Below are 23353 nucleotides of genomic sequence, written 5' to 3'. Positions count from 1 at the left end.
TCAGTATGTGGAAGCTAAAGATGTTGAAGTGATAGAAAGAGGAGAAAGGTGATTACCAGAGGCTGGGATAGGGGGTGGAATTGGGTAAAGGAAAGATGTTGACTAAAGGGTATAAGTTTCAGTTAGACTGAGGAAATACGTTTGGTGATCTATTGCAAAGCATGGTAACCACAGTTAATAATTTACTGTATATTTTAATACCTAAAAGAATAGATGTTTAGCAAGTTGGTGAGGTGATAAATATATTAATTAGCTTGACCGGATCTTTCTATAGATCAAAACATGACATTGTACCACATAAATAGACAAAATTACTTTTGCCAATTAAAAAAATTATTCCTGTGCAAGACTTCCTATGGCCACGATAAACTTCAGTATTTACTAAGAAAATATTCTTAAATCACCAGAATCACAGTGGGAAGACTAAAATTAATGCTGACATTATATATATATATATATATACAGTGTGTGTGTGTATAAAGAAATACTTGTATAAAAATGCTGAAGCAGAATTTTCTAATTTATTTCACATCATAAGTGTTAATCAATTGGGAGAAATAAAAATGATTATGTTTGTGATAATTTTGAGTATAGACTTAACACTGATAATGCCTAATCTTTTTTCAGATACACAACTGTTTCCTCCTTGCCACTACAATGTACACACTTCCCATTTATCTTATTAAAAACTGCTCAGTTTTACAAGTTGCTGTTGGAATCTCAGCCAACAGCTTCCTCCTTCTACTTTGCATCTTTTCTCTCCTTCTAAATCACAGACTAAAACCCACTGACCTGACCACTTGTCACTTGTCCCTCATCCACATAGTGAAGTTCTTCACTGCACTATTATTGGGGTCTCCAAACCTGTTGGAGTCATTAAACTTCCAGAGGGACTTCAAGTGTAAGGCACTTTTCTACCTGAGCAGGGTGATGCGGGGCCTCTCCATCTGCACCACCTGCCTCCTGAGCATGTTCCAGGCCATCACCACCAGCTCCAGCACCTCCTGGTTGGCAAGATTTAAACATAAATCCGCAAATTACATTATCTGTGTTTCCTTCTTCTTATGGTTCCTCAACTTTCAGTAGTAACAGGATCTTCTACACTGTAGCTGCTTCCAATGTGACCCAGACATATGTGCTGAATATAGATACGCAAGCTCAATTTACCCCATGGGCTTCATTTTCAGGGGCATGATTTTTATTCTGACAATATCCAGGGATGTCTTTCTTGTAGGAATAATGCTGGTTGCTCTCAAGTGCCTACATGGTGATTCTCTTATTCAGGCATCAGAGGCGATCCCACCACCTTCGCAGCCGTGGCTTTTCCCCAGGAGCTTCCCCTGAAAAAAAAAGCCACCCAGACCGTACTGCTGCTGGTAAGTTTCTTTGTGGTCATGTCCTGGGTGGACTTCATAATCTCATTCTCCTCTGCAATGTTATGGGCATATGGCCCAATCCCCTGGCGAGTTCAGCGTCTTGTGGTGAATGTCTGTGCCATGATCAGTTCTTTGGTGCTCCTCAGTACAGACAGAAGAATAATAAATATTCTGGAAAATATACAACAGAAGTGTCATATATTTCAAACAAATTGATAACAGAAATAATTCTCTGAAAAATGGTTTTTTCTGCCATCAGTTAAATTACTCGAGGAGCAGATAATTTATTTATTTAATTAAAATGTGTAAAATTATACTTGTATTATATCTAAAGAATTTTGAAACTGATACTGCCAAAAACTTGGGTGTTTTTTTTTTAAGTTTGATCTCCACAATGACTTGATGTCCCACATGTTTTAGAAGTTTCTTACATCTTATTTCAATTCTGTGAACTTTATAGAAGGAAACTTTTCTGTCTTCTTAAGGTATACTCTTAAGAAGCTCCTGCTGTTCATAAAATCTACCAATGTATTACTTTTTTTTTTACTTCTCAAAATACTTTAGGTTACTTTTAGTTACTCTTATTCACTAAACATATTTTAGCTAGATATTCTATTACAGGAACAGTAATAATTTCTCTCAGCACTACTTGTCTGTTTTCTGGCTTTGGAGATTTTGCACTTACTTTTGTCAGTTCTTTCTTTTTTTGGCGGGGTGGGGGGCGGGGGGGTGCGGACAAAGTTTTACTCTTGTCACCCAGGCTGGAATACAATGGCACAATCTCGGCTCACTGCAACCTCCACCTACCAGGCTCAAGTCTCAGCCTCCTAAGTAACTGGGATTACAGGAGCCTGCCATCACACCTGGCTAATTTTTGTATTTTTAGTAGAGACAGGGTTTCATCATGTTGGCCAGGCTGGTCTCGAACTCCTGACCTAAGGTGATCCACCCTCCTCAGCCTCCCAAGGTGCTGGGATTACAGACATGAGCCATCGTGCCCAGCCTCTTTCTTCTTTATCAAAGCTTTTATGATTTTTTCTTTTCTTTAGTATGTTATAGTTTGAATGTTACTTATGCTGAATAGTATTTTTATATATTTTTGTGATAGTGCAATAATGCATTTATGAATTTGTTTCTGGTTTTAAATTTTAGAAATTTATAAATTATTTTGTGATTTATATTTATATATTCTAGTGAAGTTATCTTTATTCTATTTTAATAGGTATATTCATATTTTATTACCTTACTTTTGATCTGGTGATATTTATTCTACTTATTCTAATCTTTTTATTAGAAGTACATTGTGCATTAAACGTACTTAATTTTCAATTGTTCAATTTCTTTTTGGTTCTTTTCCAAATATGCTTGCTGGGTTTATAATTTTTTGCTTTGTCAACATTATTTTCATTTTCTACTTTTTTCCATTTACTTCACTTAAACATTTTAAATGCATTTTCCATATCTGACATTTATGTGATGTCTAATTTCTTCTAAACCTTCACCTTGGTAGCTTATTGTGTACTTTACAGCATATAAGAAATTACAATTTGAAAATAATTTTTTCTATTTGAGAGATTTTACATGGAATAACTTTAGTCAAGACTTTTCTTTGTTTCTTCCAAGAAGGCAGCTGAATAATTCCCAAAACCTTGAGGTCCCTGTGATCATCCAGTAGCTGAAGGGGGCACTGGTTTCTTACTTTGATCACCCCTGTGGGTTCTTTTAATTTACTTCTGGTCCTGGAAAGGTCCCATCTTGTCCTATTAGTTTTGTTGGGTATGTTATGAATTCTTGTAACTTCTGAGTATGTTTTGATGTGTGCATCAAATAAGATCTGTAAATATATTTTTGTTCTAAAGCATCAAATGTTCACATTTAATACATAAGTAAAATATTTCATGTTGATATTTTGTTGCAGAATGTCTCATAAGAAATTCCAATTTTCTTCATTTAGAACTCCACCATCAATATCTGCCATACGTGGAAATTATTTGTGCAGTGTAATTTTATTAAAACTTGAATGTATATTCATATTTTGCAAAAATTTAACAAAATACAGTCCTCCACGTTATGAAATAGTACATGCTTATGGCCAGAATTATTGTTTTTCTTTAATATTAAGATAATGTTAGTAGAATTAATCATGTGAATTTAGGTCCTTTGGCTCCAGATGAGGTGCTTCCTCCTTAGCAATACTCTGACTTTGTCAACATGATCTCATTTGGGTTTCCTACTTACTTTGGTATTTAAAAGAGTTTTTAAAATTAAGATGTAGGGGCTGGGCATGGTGGCTCACGCCTGTAATCCTAGCACTTTGGGAGGCCAAGGTGGGTGAATCACTTGATGTCAGGAGTTCAAGACCAACCTGGCCAACAGGTGAAACCCCGCTGTACTAAAAATACAAAAAATTAGCTGGGCGTGGTGGCACACACCTGTAATCCCAGCTACTCAGGAGGCTGAGGCAGGAGAATCCCTTGAACCCAGGAGGTAGAGGTTGCAGTGAGTCGAGATCGCACCACTGCGCTCCAGCCTGGGAGACAGAGCAAGACTCCATCTCAAAAAAAATATTAATATGTGGTTAGATATTATTATTTGTTACAGATTTTCTTTATTCTTTGGTTGGTTACACTTTAACTGATAGTTTCTATATTTCATAATATATAGAAAATATTACTTGTAGAATTTCTGCTTTCATGGAGTTAATAATACATTTTCAAGCCTAAATCCCTGGAATTTTCAACAATTTTCTTTGGCACTTGGGAATTATTTTCATCTACTTTTTAGTGCCCCAAAATACTGTTTATTTGTCTCCCTGATGATTCAAATCTTTTAAAAGTTATTGAACACTTTTTATATTCATTTATTTGTTTTATTCCAGAACAGTTGTTTCTATGGCTTTTGTTTGCTTTAGAAGTGGGCTCTCATTCTGTCAGCCAGGCTGGAGTGGTGCAGACATGGCTCACTGTAACCTCAAACACCTGGCCTGAAGCAATCCTTCCACCTCCACTTCCCAAGTAGCTAGGACAGGTGCATGCCAGTACGCCTGGGTAATTTTTACATTATTTTCTGTATATGGAATCTCACCATTGCCCTGGCTGGTCTCAAACTCCAGACCTGAAGTGATTCTGTCACCTTGGCTTCCCAAAGTGTTGGGATTGCAGGCATGAGCCACTGTGCCTGGCCTCTATAATCTTTTAAATGTCACCTAATATGATTATAAAGGTGTCAATGTCTCATTTACATGAAACTCCGAGTTACATATTAAACTCATTGTTATTAAATATATACACAAAATGTCTTGGAATTGTACCTAAAACATCATGTATCTTAGGTACTAACAACTCTGGAGCTGGGCACAGTGGCTCACACCTATAATCTCAACACTTTGGGAGGCTGTGACGGGATGCAGCACAGGAGTTCAAGACCAGGCTGGGAAACATTGTGAAACCTCATCTCTACACATTTATTTTTGTTTGTGTTAATTAGCCGAGCATGGGAGCACGTGCCTATGGTCCAAGCTACTCAAGAGGCTGAGGTGGGAGGAATGGAGGAATGCTTGAGCCCAGGGGTTTGAGGTCGCAGTGAGCTATGATTCTATTAGGCAAACAGTTCTTTCTATGATTTTGTTTAGGGAAAGTAGAAGTTTTCCGCCATGATTAAATTGTTTGAAAGCAAATGGACTGATTACACTGCCACGCAACTCCTTTTCCCATAGTTATTATCCAAACAGAAATATATATGTAGTTTCTTAGTAGTTGACACAGTCTTTATATTTCTCCTTTCTAAATCTCATGTTGAAATGTGATCCCCAACGTGGAAGGTAAAATCTGGGGGGAGGTGTTTGGGTCACGGGTATGGATTCCTCATTAGTGGCACCCTTGCAATAATGAGTGACTTTTTACCCTATTTATTACTGTTCTGTTAAATCTGATTGTTAAAGAGTCTGACACCTTCTTTCCCTCTCTCTCTTGCTCCTTCTCTCACACATGTGACATCAGCTCTCCTTTCCCTTCCATCATGACTGGAAGTTATTGAGGCCCTTACCAGAAGCAGATGCTAGTGCCATAATTTTTCTACAGCTTACAGAATTATAAGTCAAATAAGCCTCTTTTTGTTATAAATTACTCAGCCTCAGGTATTCCTTTATAGCAATGCAAATGTATTAAGGAAGCAGTGTTTCCAAGTTAACTATTTTGCAAACAGTGAATATCTACATCGCATTGAAGTACATAGGTTTGATTTAAAACTTTCTAAAAATAAATAAATTTAAAGTTGCACTTATTTATTTTGTTTGCTTGTTTTAAAAATAGTATGACATGGTAAGATTGCCCCCAGAAATATTAACTTCTCTTGAGTGCAAATTACCTCAGATTTTTTCAAGATTTTTTGTACTGATCTTCAATGTTCTGCCTTCCCATTTGTTTGTTAAATTTTGAATATTTACAATACAAAGAAATAATGCATGTTTAAAGTGGTGAGTATGCTGGTCACCTTGATTTGATCATTGCACAATGTATGCGTGTCTGGAAACACCACATTGTACACAATAAATACGTAAATTACTATTTGTCCATCAAAACCAAAATAAAACTGAAAAAAGATACCAACAAAAATAAAAATAATAACATTGTATACTGGGACAAAAAAATAAGTACATTAAAACCTGACTGAATGTTGGAACCTCCAACTACCACCTTCTCTTCCCTCACTCCCTACATTTCACATCCTTTGACTATCGTTTGGGAGTATACTTGCCTTTTCTTGGAATGATTAGTAAAGATTAATGAGATGCTTGCTTGGCTGCTTAAGCATGGATGTTATAACACCCAAAGAACAATGAAAATGCTGTTGAAAATGTATGGTGTGAAGGAACATGAATATCTTGTATTATTTTTCATTAACTCAGTGTTGAAGCCCTATTTCTTGTGTCTCCTGTATGTGAGGTAAAAATTTTGATGCCTGTATTAGTATTAAAAGTAACATTTAAAAAAATTAAAAAGAACAAACAAAAGTATCATTTAAGGAGGAAGAAAGTAGAGACCTCTGTGCACTTGAATGATAACTCACACATATTTCTGGGTTAAACTTTTAGGGGGAATAATGTCTATATTTCAGGCAGGAGCCTCTGAGAGTAAGTGCAATTGGGTAATAAGGCGGGAGAGCCTCAGGATGCTAATTTCTTCCTTTTCCCAGAATGGGCTATGTCATCATTCAGGGCTTTGTCCTTCACATGCTCCCTCTCTTTGCAATTGATGTCACAAAGTTCTGCTGACACTCTCTGTGACAGAGCTGTTTGGAACTTACCTTATGGCCCCATTCTGAGCTGCTAGCTCCCATCTCCCCACCCAGGAAGCAGCTCCTATGGCTGATCCCCAAGTGCAGGGGTCTCTGGGCTTCTCTCCTTCCTGATAAGACCAGATATGGGAGACAGAGAGCTCAGGGTGGGACTTGGGCTTCTTCCAGAATGAGGCTATGCCATAGGGCTGCACCTCAGCCTTAAGAACATGCTCAAAATGCCCATTTCTATATGTTGAATCAAGGACCTCTGGGGCAGACTCACTGACTGAAGTGAGGGTCACGCTTGTAAGTCTTGAAGACTTTTCATCAAGAATTTCTATTAAAATCTAAGGTCAAAAGCAACTACCATCCCACATATTATCAGGGTTTGCTACCAGCCAACTGAATGACTTGGAGGAAGAACTCATTACTGCTGGGCCTGAGGAACAGGCTGGAAAGGAGCTGGCTTCACCAGGGACTTTCCACAGGTGACCCTGGTTCTGCAGTGACAGAAGCTCCTATTCCCCTGGGCTGCAAAATTATTCAGAAAGAGCAAGCATAATGTGTCTACATTTTACTTTGAAACTGGCTGACAATTTACTTCTGGGGATTGTTTATTTTCTCTCTTCTCCAATGAATTTATAACCTATTATATCTTTTTTTTTCTTTTCTGGAAATCACAGTATTTTTAAAAGACAGTTGCAGGAAAGAACTATGATTTTCTATCAGAGTGCTTGTTACAATTCCACTCTTCTGGTCTGTGAAAATGTGCCACTTGCCAATTTTTTTTTTTTTTTTAGACGGAGTCTCTCTGTGGCCCGAGTACAGTGGTGCCATCTCAGCTCACTGCAACCTCCACCTCCAGAGTTCAAGCGATTCTCCTGCCTAAGCCTCCCCAGAATATCTACAAAAACTCTGCATCTATGCTCATACTAAATGCTGAAACACTAGCTGCCTTACTGCTAAGATCAGGAGCAAGGCAAATATATCTCCTGTCACCATTTTTATACAACATCATACTATAAGGCCTAGTTAATGCAATAAGACAAAAAAAGAAAAGGTACATAGATTGGAAAAGAAAAAATAAAACTGCCTTTTTTCACAGATGATATAATTGCCTATGCAGAAATCCCAAAGGATCACAAAACAAAACTCTTAGAATAACCAATTATAATCAGCAATTATAGCAACTTTGCAGAATGCAAGATTAATATAAAACCATCAATTGCTTTTCTACGTATTAGTAATATGAGAATTTTTAATTAAAAACACAATGATGTTTACACTAGCACTAATGACCATAAAATACTTAGTTACAAATCTAACAAAATTAATGTAAGATCTATATGAAGAAAACTGTGTTTTAAAATGTCAAAGATCTAAATAACTAGAGTGATAATCCACATTCAAGAATAGAAAGATTAAACCTTGTTAAAATATCATATCAGTATTTCCCAACTTCATCAACATATTCAATGCAATCCCAATCAAAATTACACAAACTTAGTTTGTGTATATTGACAAACTGATTGTAGAGTTTATATGGAAAGGCAAAGGACCAAGAATAGTCAAGAAAATATTTAAAAGAACAGTGAAAGGAATAACACTATCCAACTTTAAGAACTGCTGTAAAGCTACAGCAATGAAAGCAATGTGGTAATGGTCAAAGACTAAAGAAACAGATCAATGGAAAAAAAAGAGAAAGCTCAGAAACTGACCCACACAAATATAGTCAGCTTACCTTTGAGGAAACAGCAAAGGCAATTCGATTAAGAAAAAATGATTTTTCAACAAACAGTCCTGGAAAAACTGGACATCCACATGCATGATGAAAAAAAGGGGAAAAAATTCCCAAACCCAGACTTTACAATTTTTAAAAACTTACTCAAAATGGATCACAGACCTATATAAAATGAAAAACTACAACACTCCTGGAAGATAACATAGAGCAGAATCTCAATTACCTTGGGTTTGCCTCCTTTAATACAGCACCAAAAACATAACTGGTGAAAGAAAAAACTGCTAAGTTGAACTATATTAAAAATAACATTTCTTCACTGCAAAAGACACTGTTAAAAGAATAAAAAGACAAGTCACAGAATGGGAGGAACGATTTGCAAAACACATAACTAACAAAAGACTGGTATCCAAAATATGCAAAAAGAAAAAATACTCTTAAAACTCAAGAGTAAGAAAGTAACAACCCAATATAAAATAGCAAAAGGTCCAAAAATATACCTTCCTAAAGAACATATAAGCATGGCAAATAAGCAGGCAAAAAGATGCTCAGCACCATATACCACTAGGGCATTAAAATTTAAAATAACAATGACATACTGCCACACACATATTGATACAGCTAAAATTCCAAACACTCACTACACTAAATGCTGGTGATGATGTAGAGTAACAAGAGCTCTCATTTATTGCTGGTGAATATGCAAAGTGCTATGACCCGTTTGGAAGACAGTTTGCCAGTTTCTTACAGAGCTAAATATACACTTACATACAATCCAGCAATCACACTTATTGGCCTTCATTCAAAAGAGGTGAAAACTTGCATCTACACAAAAATCCGTACATGAAAATTTAGAGTGGCTTCATATGTAATTGCCAAAACATGCAACAGACTAAGATCCCTTAGTGGGATGATAGGTGAAAGGATAAACTAACTCTGGTGCAACCATACAACAGAACATCATTCACTGATAAAGAAATGAGCTGTCCAGCCTTGAAAAGACATGAAGAACCTTAAATGCACATGGCTAAGTGAAAGAAGCCAGTCTGAAAAGGCTACATACTATATGATTCCAACCATTTGACATTCTGTGCAAGGCAAAAGCATGCAGAGGGAAAAAAGATCTGTGGTTTCCAGAAGTTTGAGGGGAAGAAGGGAGTCGTGAATAGGTGGAGGACAGGGAATATTTTAACACAATAAAACTATTCTTTATAATGTAGTGATGGTGAATATGTGTTATATCATTATGCTTTTGTCAAAATCCATAGAATGTAAAACAGAAAACATGAATCCTAATGCAAACTATGGATTTTAGTTAATAGTACTTTCCTTGTTTAAAATGTATTTCCATAGGTTATTGGAAAACAGGTGGTGTTTGGAGACGTACGTTTTTAGTGGTGATTTGTGAGATTTTGGTGTACCCGTCACCCTAGCAGTATACACTGCATCCACTTTGTAGTCTTTTATTCCTCACCCCCTTCCCACCCAATAACAACTTTTCTATATTAGTTCATTAACAGTAAACAAATGCACCACACTGATGCAAGATGTTAATAATAGAGGAGAAGCTGGGTAGGGGGAGAGAATACATGGAAACTCTGTACTTTCCACTCAACGTTTATGTAATCTTAATACTTATCTAAAAGACAAAGTATATTAAGTATCCCAATGAGGACTATCAAATGTATAACAGAATTAAAAATTATACTGTGTTTACATAATTGAATATAGTATCATGTAGCAATTAAAATAAATAAATTCAGATGTTAAATGTCATCCCCATTATGGTAATCACAAAGAAAAGCAATAGAATATACACAAAGAAAAATAAAAGTTAAAATGTTTCACTAAAAGAAACCAACCAAACACAAAAGAAGAAAGTAATGTAGAAAATATCAAGCAAAAAGCTGTAAGGTATACCAAACACAAATAGCAAAGTGGTAGAAATCAACAGAAAAGAAAAAGAAAAGGAGGCCGGGCACAGTGGCTCATGCCTGTAATCCCAGCACTTTGGGAGGCTGAGGCAGATGGATCACCTGAGGTTAGGAGTTCAGGACAAGCCTGGCCAACATGGTGAAACCCCGTCTCTACTAAAAATACAAAAATTAGCCAGGGTGGTGGTGGGCGCCTGTAATCTCAGCTACTCAGTAGGTGGAAGCAGGAGAATTGCCTGAACCTGGGAGGTGGAGGTTGCAGTGAACCAAGATCATGACACTGCACTCCAGCTTGGGTGACAGAGCAAGACTCTGTAAAAAAAAAAAAAAAAAAAAAAGAGAGAGAGAGAGAGATCAGTTTTAAACCCATTCCATGATGCCAGCACTATCCTATACCAAAGCCAGACAAAGATACTACAGAAAACTACAAATGAATTGTTCCTAAAGAAACATTGATACAAAACTCCTCAGCAAAATTAGAGCAAACAAAACTCAGCAGTATATTAGAAAAATTATACACTAGGACCAAGTGGGTTTATTCTTAGAATGCAAGCCTGTTTTGGCATATGAATGTTTTTAACACATGAAAATTGGTCAACACATACATATTAAAAATAAAGAAAAAAATAATCACCTGGATGCAGAAAAAAAGTATTTTGTAAAATTCAAAATCTTTTCATGGTGAAAACACTCAACAAATTAGGATTAAAAAACAAAACAAAAAAAACACTATCATCGTGAAATCCATATATTAAAAACCAAGAGCAAACAATGTCCTTCAGGGTAAAAGACAGAAAGGTTTTCCTCCAAGCTCAGGAACAAGGCAAATGTGCCTTCTTTTGCCATTTCTATTCTCCATAGTATTAAAAGTCTAGTCAGAGCAATTAAGAATTACAAAGAAATAAACTGCATCCAAATTGGAAAGGTAGAGGTAAAATGAACCCTGCTTACAGATCATACAATTTTATGCGGAAAACTCTAGAGATTTAATACATACACACAAAACATATTACAACTGATAAATTCAGCAGAGTAGCAGCATATAAAATCAACAGATAAAAATCACTTGTGTTTCTACACAGTAATAATGAATAATCTGAAAAGGAAACTAAGCAAACAATCCCATTTACAATAGCATCCAAAAGAATAAAATCCTGTGGAAGTAACCAAGAAGGTAAAAATCCCAAAGACTCTTTTGCAGTAATAGAGAAACCCTGCCTAAATTTCATATGGAATCTTAAGGGACCCTGAATAGTCAAAACAATCTTGAAAAAGAAGAGCACTGTGAGAAAATTCATACTTACTCTTTCAAAACTTACCACCGAGTTCCAAAATAGTGTGGTACTGGCATAGAGACACACATATGGACAAACAGAATAGCAAACAGCTTATAAATAACCCCTCATTTATATGGTCAAATGATATTTGATGGGGATGTAAAGATCATTGAATGGGAAAGGACTGTCTTTACAACAATTGGTGCTGGGGAAATTGGATATCCACATGCAAAATTATGCATTTGGTTCTTTACCCTACACTATAAACAAATAAAAATGGATCAAATATCTAAATGTAAGAGCTTAAACTACAAAATTCTTGAAGAAAATACAGGTAGAAAACATCTTGGCACTGTATTTGGCAATGATTTCTGGGATAGGACACCCAAAGCACAAGCAACAAGAGAAAAATATAGACAAATTGGACTTTATGAAATAAAATTAAAGTTTTACAAATTAAATGACATTATCAACAGTATTACAAAGCAATGCACAGCACGGATAATATTTGCATATGATACATCTGATAAGAGATTAATATCTGGAATATATAAAGAACTGCTATAACTCAACAACAACAACAAAAAACACAAACTACCTCATTCAAAAATGGGCAAAGGACTTGAATAGACATTTCTTAAAGAAGGTGTAAAATGGCCAAAAAGCATATGAAAAAATACTCAAGAGAACTAATCATTAGTAAAATGCAAATCAAGCCTACAATGAGCTATCACTTCACATCCATTAGGATAGCTACTATCAAAAAATAGAAAATAACAGTGTTGATGAGGATGTGGAGTGATTAGAAACCTAGTAAACTACTGGTAGGCATGTACAATGCCACACCTGCCATGAAAATCAGTATGGTGGTCCCTAAAAACATTACATATATAGGCCGGGCGTGGTGGCTCACACCTGTAATCTCAGCACTTTGAGAGGCCAAGGTGGGTGGATCACAAGGTCAGGAGTTTGAGACCAGCCTGGCCAACATGGTGAAACCATGTCTCTAATAAAAATACAAAAAAATTAGCCAGGTGTGGTGGTGCACACCTGTAATCCCAGTTACTCAGGAGGCTGAGGCAGAAGAATCGCTTGAACCTGGGAGGCAGAGGATCACAGTGAGCTGAGATCATGCCATTGCACTCCAGCCTGAGCAACAGAGCAAGACTCTGTCTTGGAAAAACAAACAAAAAGAAACCAAACAAACAAAAAAATTACACATATAATTACCCTATGATCCAGCAATCTTGCTTCTGGGATATACTCAAAAGACATGAAAGCAGGCACACAAAGAGATATACATACACTGGTTCGTAGCAGCATTATTCACAATAGCCAAAACGTGAAAGCAACCAAAGCTTTCCTTGAATCCTCAACATCAATCAATAAATAGGTAAACAAAATGTGGTTTTTACATGCAGTGGAATATTATTCACTTAGCAAAAGTAAGAAAATTCTGACACATGCTACCACATAGATCAATCTTAAGGACATTGTGCTAAGTACAATAAACCAGTCACAAAATGACAAACACCGTATGATTCCACTCACATGAGGTATTTAGAGTAATTAAATTCATAGAAACACTAATTATAAGAGTGCTTCCCAGGGGCTAGAGGGAGGGTAACTGGGAGCTGTTGTTTCATGAGTACAGAAAGTCAGTTTTGCACAATAAAAAATGTTCCCTGTGGATGAGGATGGTGGTTGCAAAACAATGTGAATGTGCTTAATTCCTCCACACTTCACACTGAAAAATGCTTCAAGTGGTTGATTTTATGTATGTTTTACCACAGTGTAAAAAATGCTTTTTAAAATGAACAAATTACAGCTATCTGCAACAGCAAGGATGAATATCACAAATAAAATGATGCATAAAAGAAAGTAGATACAAAAGTATCCATACTATATTATTTCATTTATATAAAATCCAGTAAGCAAACAAAACTAAGATTCTGGCTTCCAGTAATACTGGAGAAGGTTGTTGAACTAACACTCTCACGTGTAACAGTGAAAACATCTGCATAATATATTATATACAGTTACATAGAAACACACATCTATATAAAATACATATGTGTGTAAGAACTGAATGAGGATTTCGGCTGTGCCCACTGCAGGAGAGATAGGTATTGCAGTTTGAATCCAGTCAAATTAACTCCTTCTTCAAATAATAACAATGTTCTTCAAAAGAATACAGCAGAATTTAGAGTATCTATAACTACCAGAAACTCATAGAACACATTAAAATTCATGAAATGTGTGAAGAAAGATGAAAATGTATACACAAGATAAAAAGCAAGATGATGTAGTCAGATCAGCAGACAAGGATTTAAAATCAGCTCCTATGAGTATGTTCATGAGGGTAAAGGAAAATATTCTCATAATGAATTATCCGATGTGGAACCTCAGCAGAGAAATGAAAATTATAAAAAGAACCAAATAGAAAAATAATGAAATGGAAAACACACACACACACACACCCCTTGAGCTTATCCACAGAGTAGAAACAGAAGACAGCAATAGAAATCATCCAACATGAAACAAGTTTGAAGAAAATGAACAGAGCCTTTAGAGACTTGTGGAACAACTGAGTCTGAGAAGGAGAGGAAGACACAGAAAAATTAAATATGGCACAAAAGTAAATAAACTACTAAGAGCAGAAAACTTGAAAGATGTGGTCAAAAAACCTAATTTTTATATCCAAAAGGTGAACACACCCCAAAAAGAAAACATACCTAAAACCATACCCAGGCCATATTGTGATTTAGGAAACTGCCAGGGCAGCATTTTCAGGTAACTTGCTATGATTTCTCATTTGTACTATTTATAATAACGGAAAATATGTTCTCCTTAGAATTTTCTTCTGAAGAAAGTCTGTTATGTCAGGTGCAGAAAACTTTCCAGTCTAGTTTTTGAGGTTTAATTTCTCACCTTGGAAATCAATTAAATGTGTTTCTTCAAAATCTTGCAGTAAAATTGATGCTCCAGAAAGACGTCCACGGAGATTCTGCTCTTGTGCATCCGCCCTGCACAGATCTGAGGCTGTGCCTATGACAGCTTCCGAAGCATGCAGTCATGGAGTACTTAGAGTTAATCTGAAAAACTAAATGGGAAAATGAATTAAGGGAATTACCACGGTTAAGCTCCACCAGCAAATTATTAATAGTGGTCCAAAGGGATATTTTAAAAGGATTAATAAAAGATTTTTCTCATTTGTAGAATCCTAGCCCATGACTTAATGTCGAGGTTTGCTTTGTCTTTCGGATGGCCTAACCTACATTAACATGTATGCAGAACATTTTTAAACATTTATTTTTTCAAAAATCATAATGAATTACCTTATTAATAAGAATTTTTAAAAAAGATTTTCCAAGGGAGGCCTATTCACAGCGAAAATGTAGACACTGTTCATGACCTCACCACACAAACTTGCCTCATGTGTTGGGAGGGACCAAGGGGCCCTCTGGTCCTGCACCTGCATTAATTACGGCTGGGAGGTCCACACTAGGACCCCAAGGCCTAGGAACCAGCCTGGGTGGGGGGCAGAGAAGTGGTAGATGCAGCTCCCAAAGCGACTTAGGGGTTGCCTTCTCTATGGCTGTTTCCTGACTGGATGCAGCAGGGTCAGGCCTTTTCCCTGTGACATTTTCTCCTCTTTATTACAGTGGCAGGAGCGTCCCTGTGAGAGGCCTGACCCAGGCGTGGGCCATGCAGCCAGCCCAAGGTCCAAGGGGCGCTCCTGAGGAGCATAGGCGGATTTGTGACAGCTCAGAGAGATAGAGCTAAATTTAGGTGACCTTGAAATGGAAGTGTCAGGTTACCAGGGACTAGGTGTTTTCACGTCAGGTAGTGAACTGATGATTTCAGACACTCAGGAGGGAGCAGCTCACACCGGATCGAAAGACGCCAGAGAACTGCCAGGCCCATGGGCCTTAAGTCCCACCTATAGGGAAGGGCTGCACTGAGCATGTCCGAAGGGTCATGGAAAGGGATGGGCGAGAAGAAGGCGCAGGGCTGTGGGGGAGAGGCAGGAAGGGAAAGGAGGGGTGCGCCCAGTTCCGGGAGGACGAACGTTACTATGGCATCCCTGGCAACCCTACAGAGGAGACTAGGCGAGGCTGCAGACCTCTTGCTGGTCTTCGTGAAATCAAGCTTTCAAAACAAGTCCTGAAGCAGGAATGCTGGGGAACGAGATGTCACAATTACCAGGTGAGACCAGCGGCCCTGGTTAAGCTGTCTCCTGGCAGGCAGGAGAGGTTTAGAAACAGCCAAGCTCCCCTACACACCGCCAAACTGCACGGGACGCCTGGAGGGAAGCGGAGGAGGAGGGACCTCTGCTCGATGTATCTGTATCTGGGAGCTGTAGTCTCTTATTCGCTCGCAGCCTGTTGCTCGTAGGACTGCGGGACTACAGGCCCAGCGTAAACCAGGATTGGAGGCGGTGCGTGTCCCAGGAGGGAGGGGCAGCGCGGTGCGCGCCTCGCCGGGCATGCTGGGAGAAGTAGTCTCCGAGTCACTTCCGGCCGTTGGTCACAGGGTTACCGGACTACAATTCCAGCATGCATTGGGATTGGGGCTTGGGAATGGAGTGGGTACGTTCAGGGAGTGGCAGTGCGGTGCGCTCCTCACCAGGCATATTGGGAGTAGTAGTGTTTTTGCTTTTTGTTTTTTTCTTTCTTTGTTTTTTGAGATGGAATTTTGCTCTTGTCGCCCAGGCTGGGGTGCAATGGCGCGATCTCGGCTCACTGCAACCTCTGTCACCCGGGTTCAAGCGATTCTCTCACCTCAGCCTCCCGAGTAGCTGGGATTACAGCCGCCTGCCCTCACGCCCGGCTAAGTTTTGTATTTTTAGTAGAGACGGGGTTTCACCATGTTGGCCAGGCTAGTCTCGAATTCCTGACCTAAGGACCTCCCAAAGTGGTAGGATTACAGGCGTGAGCCATCGCGCTCGGCGGGGTGTAGTAGTTTCTTAACCGCTTCTGGCCGTTGGTCTCGGGGCTACCGGACTAGAATCCTAGCATGTGTCAGATGGTGCGCAGCCCCGGAGGGAGGGGCAGGGCTGCGTGCACCGCTCCGCTTCCAAAGCCATGCTGGCCACTGATTCTGTGCCACCCCTGGCTGAGGGGAGCGAGTCCGCAGAGGGACTTGAGGGGCAGGTCTGGGCTGGGTAGTGAGAAGGGTGTGACGCTGCGAAGTGCACCTCGCCCTTGCCCAAATCGGGCAGGTCTCATCCTCACCCCACCTCCTGCTCCTCAGCTCGGTTTCCTCTCCCACCTGCACCCGGGGTCTTTCCGGAGCATCGTGCCTCCTTCAGCCCAGGGAGCCGCCTGCTTTCCTAAGCTGCTGTGGTAACTGGCCTGTGGTCCAGACGCTGTCCATTGTGCTGCTGCCCTCTCCAACCAGAGCGCAGTTCAGCTGCTCTTGGGAAAATCTGCTGCCTGTCCTGCCCGCGCACGACTTCGGAGCTTTGCAGGGGTGGGCATGGGCTGTGGCTTCCTGGAAAGGTCACCCTCACCGGCGCCTTTTCCGTGGATGTGAACGTTGAGACATGAGTGGAGCGGCGGGAGTGGGCTGGGGATCATTATTGGTTTACCCAGGAGATGCAAGAGCAGAGGAGAAAACCCTAATTCCCAGGCATGTGTCCTGAGCCAGGGACAGACTGTCCAGACCCTGAGACCCTGGGGCCACCAGAGAGCAGCCTACTGCCCGGGGTTCTGTGCCTGGGTTCTGCCCTGGGTTCTGGGTGAGGGTGGGGGATGACCCACGGGCTGGTGGGCCTGGGAGGGCCAGCCCATCCCCCTTGGAGAGGGTCTTTGTGCTGATGGATGCCCGCAGAGTCCGGGGCACCAGGGACACTTGCTCCAGGCAAGGAACCTTCCTGGGGAACACCACAGATTTGGCTGAAAGGCAAGGAGACTTGGTCAGCTTTTCCATCCAGCCCATCTGGTTCTTGTAAAGCTGGGCCCCAGTGTGTGCACTACACTCAGGACATTTGGGATCTGTCCTGCATGTTCCCCACAGCTCCCTCGGGCACGCGGGGACAAGGTTCTGTGCACCTTGAATACCATGTATACCCTGGCTGTGAGCATGTGCTCATCCTTCAGAAGGCAGATGTCCCAGAGCCGAAGGATGAGCCCGAAGGGAGTCTGTGGGGACAGCAGGCATGGGAGGACCTGGCCCTTCAAGGTTGGAAGCCAGTGTCCTACTGGGAGCTCAGTCTGTAGTGCCAGGGACCCCTCTGCATGGAATGAGACCCCCCCCCCCCCCCGCCCCACATGAAGCTTGATTAGAAAACATCCTCCAGCTCCTCATGGGGTTGGACTCAGCAGAATGTGGCCCCTAGAAGAAGGGATCCCCCAAGAATTTGGGGCTTTCCTGGGCTCTCGCAAGGTAAGTCCTGGCCCAATCTGCCCACAATCCTTGCCCTGAGCCTCAGCCATGGGACACCTCCTCTCAGGCCGGGCATGGGTTATGTGTTCTGCAGGGACCTGCCTGTACCTCCTGCTGGAAGGAGCTGGGTTTTTCTGAGGGATCCAGACCCTTGGGCCGGGGAAGCCAGGCAGTGTCAGGCAGCAGAATCCCTGGCCTGGGGTCTCCGTCTGCATCCTTTTCCCATCGATCAAGCATTGTGAGCACTGTTTTAAGGTAGAAATCTGGGTGCACAGTGTGTTCTTGTCCTCATGGAAGGAGCAGGTGTTCAGAGCCCCCTGGGTTCTCCTGAAAAACTCCCTATTTCAGGCCTCACTGCAGACCCTTCCCAAAGCCAGAACTCCAGGAAATGTCCTGGGCTGTCACCCTCTTCTCTAAGACCCCTACCTCTGCCCTGATGTCTCCCCATTGCTCCTCAGATGCCTCCATCCCTCTGGATTCCCCACCTCCTCTAGGACCCTCCATTCCCCAAAGACCTTACTTGATGCTCTAGCACTCCCAGAATATGAAATGGCTTCTCAAAATGTGGCTCATGTCCAGGCCAATCTGGTTCATTTTCACTGAGGACATCTTCCCCTGTGAGATTTTCTTTTTCATTTTCTGTAGGGCAGAGCCAAGAGAAGGAACCAGCTTTGGAACAGACACAAGACTCAATGACACAAACAGCAACGTGTAACAGTCAGTGCTGGTGGAAATAAAGGAGACTTTTTCTCTGCAGAATTTTTTTTCTCTTGCTTGTATCTGAAACCAGGGAAGGTCACCAGAGTTCGGTTCACCTGTGGTAACCATGTTACTCTCTGTGCCCAGGATGGGCTACTGCCCCCCTAACCCTCAGCGTTCAGGTGCTATCCTTGTGGTCAGTGGGCAGTGACCCCTGAGCCACTATTATGAATCATGGTGGTGGCTTTGGTAAAACCACTGCAGGGACAGGGTTTGGGGCAATTCAGCAGGGCCCACAGGTCACAGGCCACAAACTCTGCATCACTGACCACCCATCAGGTCGCCCAGGGATGGCCCAGCCTTCCATGCAGCAGGTCAGTGATGCAGAATGTGTGGCCTGTGGGCATGAATGGTGGTTAGTGGGGGGCAACATGCCCTCAATGAGAGCAGCCCAATTCCTGCTGAATCGCCCCAAACCCTGTCCCTGCAGTCGTTTTACCACAGCCACCACCAAGATTCATGATAGTGGCTCAGGGGTCACTGCCTACTGACCACAAGGACAGCACCTGAAGGCTGAGGGTTAGCGGGACAGTAGCACATCCTGAGCACAGAGAGTAACATGGTTACCACAAGTGAACTGAACTCTGGTGACCTTCCCTGGTTTCAGATACAAGCAAGAGAAAAAAAAATTCTGCAGAGAAAATGCCTCCTTTCTTTCCACCAGTGCCGACTGTTACATGCTGCTGTTTGTTGCAGTGAGTCTTCTGTCTGTTCCAAAGCCTGTTCCTTCTCTTGGCCCTGCCCTACAGAAAATGAAAAAGAAAATCTTGCTGGGTTCCTTTAGCCCTCAGAGACCTGCTGGACAATTGACCACAGGCCATGCCAAGCACCCCCTCACCCTGTGGCCACACCCTGCAAATTTCCAGGGCCAGTTCCAAGGAACAGGGCTGGACCCCTTCTCCTTTGTTGACTTAGAGACTGCACTGCTGAGAACCCAGGGCTTTGGTCCAGCCATATCTGTATTCCCACCGGTTCTCTGGGTTCCCACAATGGACCACTCAACCCTGGCCTAACACTGAGACCATGGGCTGGACCAGCAGGGCACCTGGGGAGGAGTTCTGATACTGGGAAAGGGGTGGGTCATAGCCATGGAGACATGGGCTTCCTCAGAGAGGACTTTCCAACAACAAAACCTATCCCTGAGATGAGATTGCTGGGTTGGGGGCATGGGAGACAGAAGACACACTGAAGAATTTGGAGCTAATTGATGACTTTCCAGATCAAAAATCTTCCTGCCCCATGTCCACTGGCATCCTGGCCTGGCCAACCTCCGCCTCCCAGGTTCAAGCAATTCTCCTGCCTCAGCCTCCCGAGTAGCTGGGATTACAGGTGCCTGCCACCATGCCCAGCTAATTTTTGTATTTTTAGTAGAGATGAGGTTTCACCAGGTTGGCCAGGCTGGTTTTGAACTCCTGACCTCAGGTGATCCACCCTCCTTGGCCTCCCAAATCTAGTAAATGTGACATATTTATAAGGCAATATAAGAGAATATTTCTTATATTAACTGACTGTCAAAAGCAACTATGTAATACTGTTTGTAATTGTATCTTTATGGCTATCAGATATATAAATTTAATAAATTTACTGTATTTGCCAATAACAGCACAGAGGTGAGTGCAGGTAAAGTACCCCAGCACTCACACTGCCACACTGCTCATACTGTCCACAGGACCCTCTGCTTTATCCCAGAGGGAGGGCCAAACCAACCCAAGCCTAGTGGGCTGGACAGGGCACCATGAGTCCTCTTGGAAACTGAACCTACCCCTGACACAACTCAGATGAAAGACAGGAGTGTGGCGAGCTCTTCCCTGCCTGGGCCTCCCTGATCTGTGGCCTCCTATGCAGAGCTGGACCCCAGGGGTGTCCAGAAAGGACCCAGCACTGCCCAGCGCAAGGGGCCCAGGACAGAAACGGTGAAGGCACAGACCCCTCCAAGGAGACCCCTCCTGGTCTAATGCCCAGCCCCAAACCTAGACCCTCTCCTGGAGACATGAGAAGCATATTTATCAGAAACTGGAATAAAAACATACACTAAAAGCCCAGGAAACTTTTGTGAGTTCCTAGCATCTCTACACACTGACTAGTGACAGTTTATTCCTGCAGTAAGCCTGTCTATAACAGTGAATGAAGTGCTTGGGGTTTTTTTTCCTGCAAATTCTTCACTCCCATAAAAAGATTATAAAGCATATAAAACAGGAAAATGTGGCTCAATAGAAATAAAATAAACCTTCAGAAAACAAGCCTAAAGACAAACAGGTTTATGTCTTGCTTTATGAATAATTTAAAACAACTGTGTCATCCCAGGTACTTGGAAGGCTAGGGTGGAAGGATCACTCAGGACCAAGAATTCAGTGCTGCAGCGACCTATGATCTTGCTGCGGCACTTTATCCGAGATGACAGAGACGTTCTGTCTCAAAATTAAAAATGAGAATACTGTGCCCACCAAAGCTAGCCTTCAAACACAAAAAATAAATAAAGACTTTCCCAGGCAACTGAAAGCTGAGAGAATTTCTTGACACCAGATGAGTCTTACAGAAAATGCCAAGGACAATTTTTTAAAAGGAATGAACACTGCCATGTAACAAAAAGAAACATCTAAAGTTATAAAACTCACGGGTAGAAGTATTAATAGGAATACAGAAAAACTCTGAATAATACTATAATTGTGGTAGGTAAACTGCTTATAAGTATGGACATAATACAAAAGTACCAGCCATAAGAATTATGACAGTTGGTTAAGAGATAAGTCATATAAGATGTAATTTAAAATATCAAAAAGTAAGAGTGCTAGGGGAATGGTGATAAAGTGTAGAGTGTTTTATATTACTTGTATTTGTAATTAAAGTTATTAGTTTAGAAAAACATGTTATAACCATAGAAGTTTTTGTTAAGCATTGTGTTATCTACAAAACAAAAATCTGTAACAGATTCATTAAAAGACATAGCATAAAATCATAGCATGCACTAGAGAAAATCACTTAACCACAAAGGAAGACAGTAAGAGAGGAAGAAAGAAAAAAAGATTTACAAAAAAAACAGAAAAGAAGTAACAAAATGATAGTAGAAAATACTTACCTATAAATAATAACCTTGAATGTAAATGGATTATATTATTCAATTAAAAAAATGAAGCATGACTGAATGGATTAAAAAAAGACCAAATATATGCTGTCTACAAAAATGTCACTTAATCTGCAAAACACATAGACTTAAAAGTGATGGAAAAAGGTATACCATGAAGTGAAAACCTAGAAAGAGCAAGAGTAGATATATTAGATAAAATTGACTTTAAATCAAGAATGGTAAAATGCCATTATAAAATAATGAGGTCAATACTGCAAGAGTTTATAACAATTGTAAATAAATATGTACTAAACACTGAGGCATCAAAATATCTAAAGTAAATATTAATAGGCTTAGAGGGAGAAATTAACTATAATACAATAATAGGAAATTTCAACACAAAAATAGAGTTAAACTGCACTGTATGCCAAATGTACCTAAGGGACATGGGATATTCTTTAGGATAGACCATATGTTAAGTCACAATAAAGGTCTTAATAAATTTATAAAGACTGAAATTATATTAACTATATTTTCTGACCAAAATGTAAGAAAACTAAAAATGATTAACAGAAGGGGTGGGGAAATCTATACAAATTAATATAAATTAAATGACATGCTCTAGAACAATGAGTAGGTAAGTAAAAAAATTGAAAAGTAGTAAGTTTCTTGAGACAAATGAAAATGAAAATACCACATATGAAAAAAAATTGAGATACAGCAAAAGCAATTATAAGAGAAAAGCTTATAACAATAAACACCTACATGAAAAAGAAGAGATATTTCAAATAAATGACCTAATATTACATCTCAAAGAACCAGCAAAACAAGAAGAAACAAATGTTGGAAAGTAGAAGGGAAGAAATAACAAAAATCAAAGTAAAAATAAATAATATAGAGAATTAAAAATAGAAAATATGAATGATGAAGTTGGTTTTTTGAAAAAATAAAATCAACACTTCCTAGTAGACTAAGAAAGTAACAGAGAAGGCTCAAGTAAATAAAAGTATAATTAAAAAGGCAGAAATCACAACTGCTACCACAGACATACAAAGGATCACAAGAGAGTATTAAGATCAACTGCATGTCAATAAAATGAAAAACTAGGAAAAAATAGATAAATCTGTGGAAACATACAAACTACCAAGATGAAATCATGAAAAAATAACAAATATAAAAAGACAAATAATTAGTAAAAACGTCAAACTGGAAAAAAAGACTCCTCTCAAAGAAAAGCCCAGAGACTAATGGCTTTACTGTTACAGTCTGAAAACATTTAAAGAAGAATTAATACCAATACTTCTCAAATCTTTACCAAATATGAAAGAGGAGGAAATTACTCCAAACATTCTACAAGGCCAGTATTACCATGATACCAAAATCACCACAAAAAGTAAAACTACGGACCAATATCTCTCATGAACACAGATGCAAAAATACTTGAAAAAACGTCAGGAATTTGAACTCAACGACACTTTAAAAAGATTATTTACCATGAACCAGTGGAGTTTATCCCAAAGATGCAAAAATGGTTCAAT

At 40.1% G+C, this 23353-nt stretch overlaps 1 long non-coding RNA gene across 1 annotated transcript; it reads right to left on the bottom strand.

The window, feature by feature from the left end:
- Positions 1-1158: 1158 nt before the first annotated feature.
- On the bottom strand, positions 1159-16022 carry LOC110742387. The gene is made up of 3 exons (XR_002520071.2): positions 15729-16022; positions 14534-14705; positions 1159-1547 (listed from the first exon to the last, which is right to left on the bottom strand). It is a non-coding gene; the product is annotated as an uncharacterized LOC110742387 (long non-coding RNA).
- Between the last annotated feature and the right edge of the window lie 7331 nt (positions 16023-23353).

This window comes from Papio anubis, chromosome 4, assembly GCF_008728515.1.
Source record: "Papio anubis isolate 15944 chromosome 4, Panubis1.0, whole genome shotgun sequence".
NCBI classification, from domain to species: Eukaryota; Metazoa; Chordata; class Mammalia; order Primates; family Cercopithecidae; genus Papio; species Papio anubis.
This window is presented reverse-complemented; position numbering and strand designations above follow the sequence as displayed.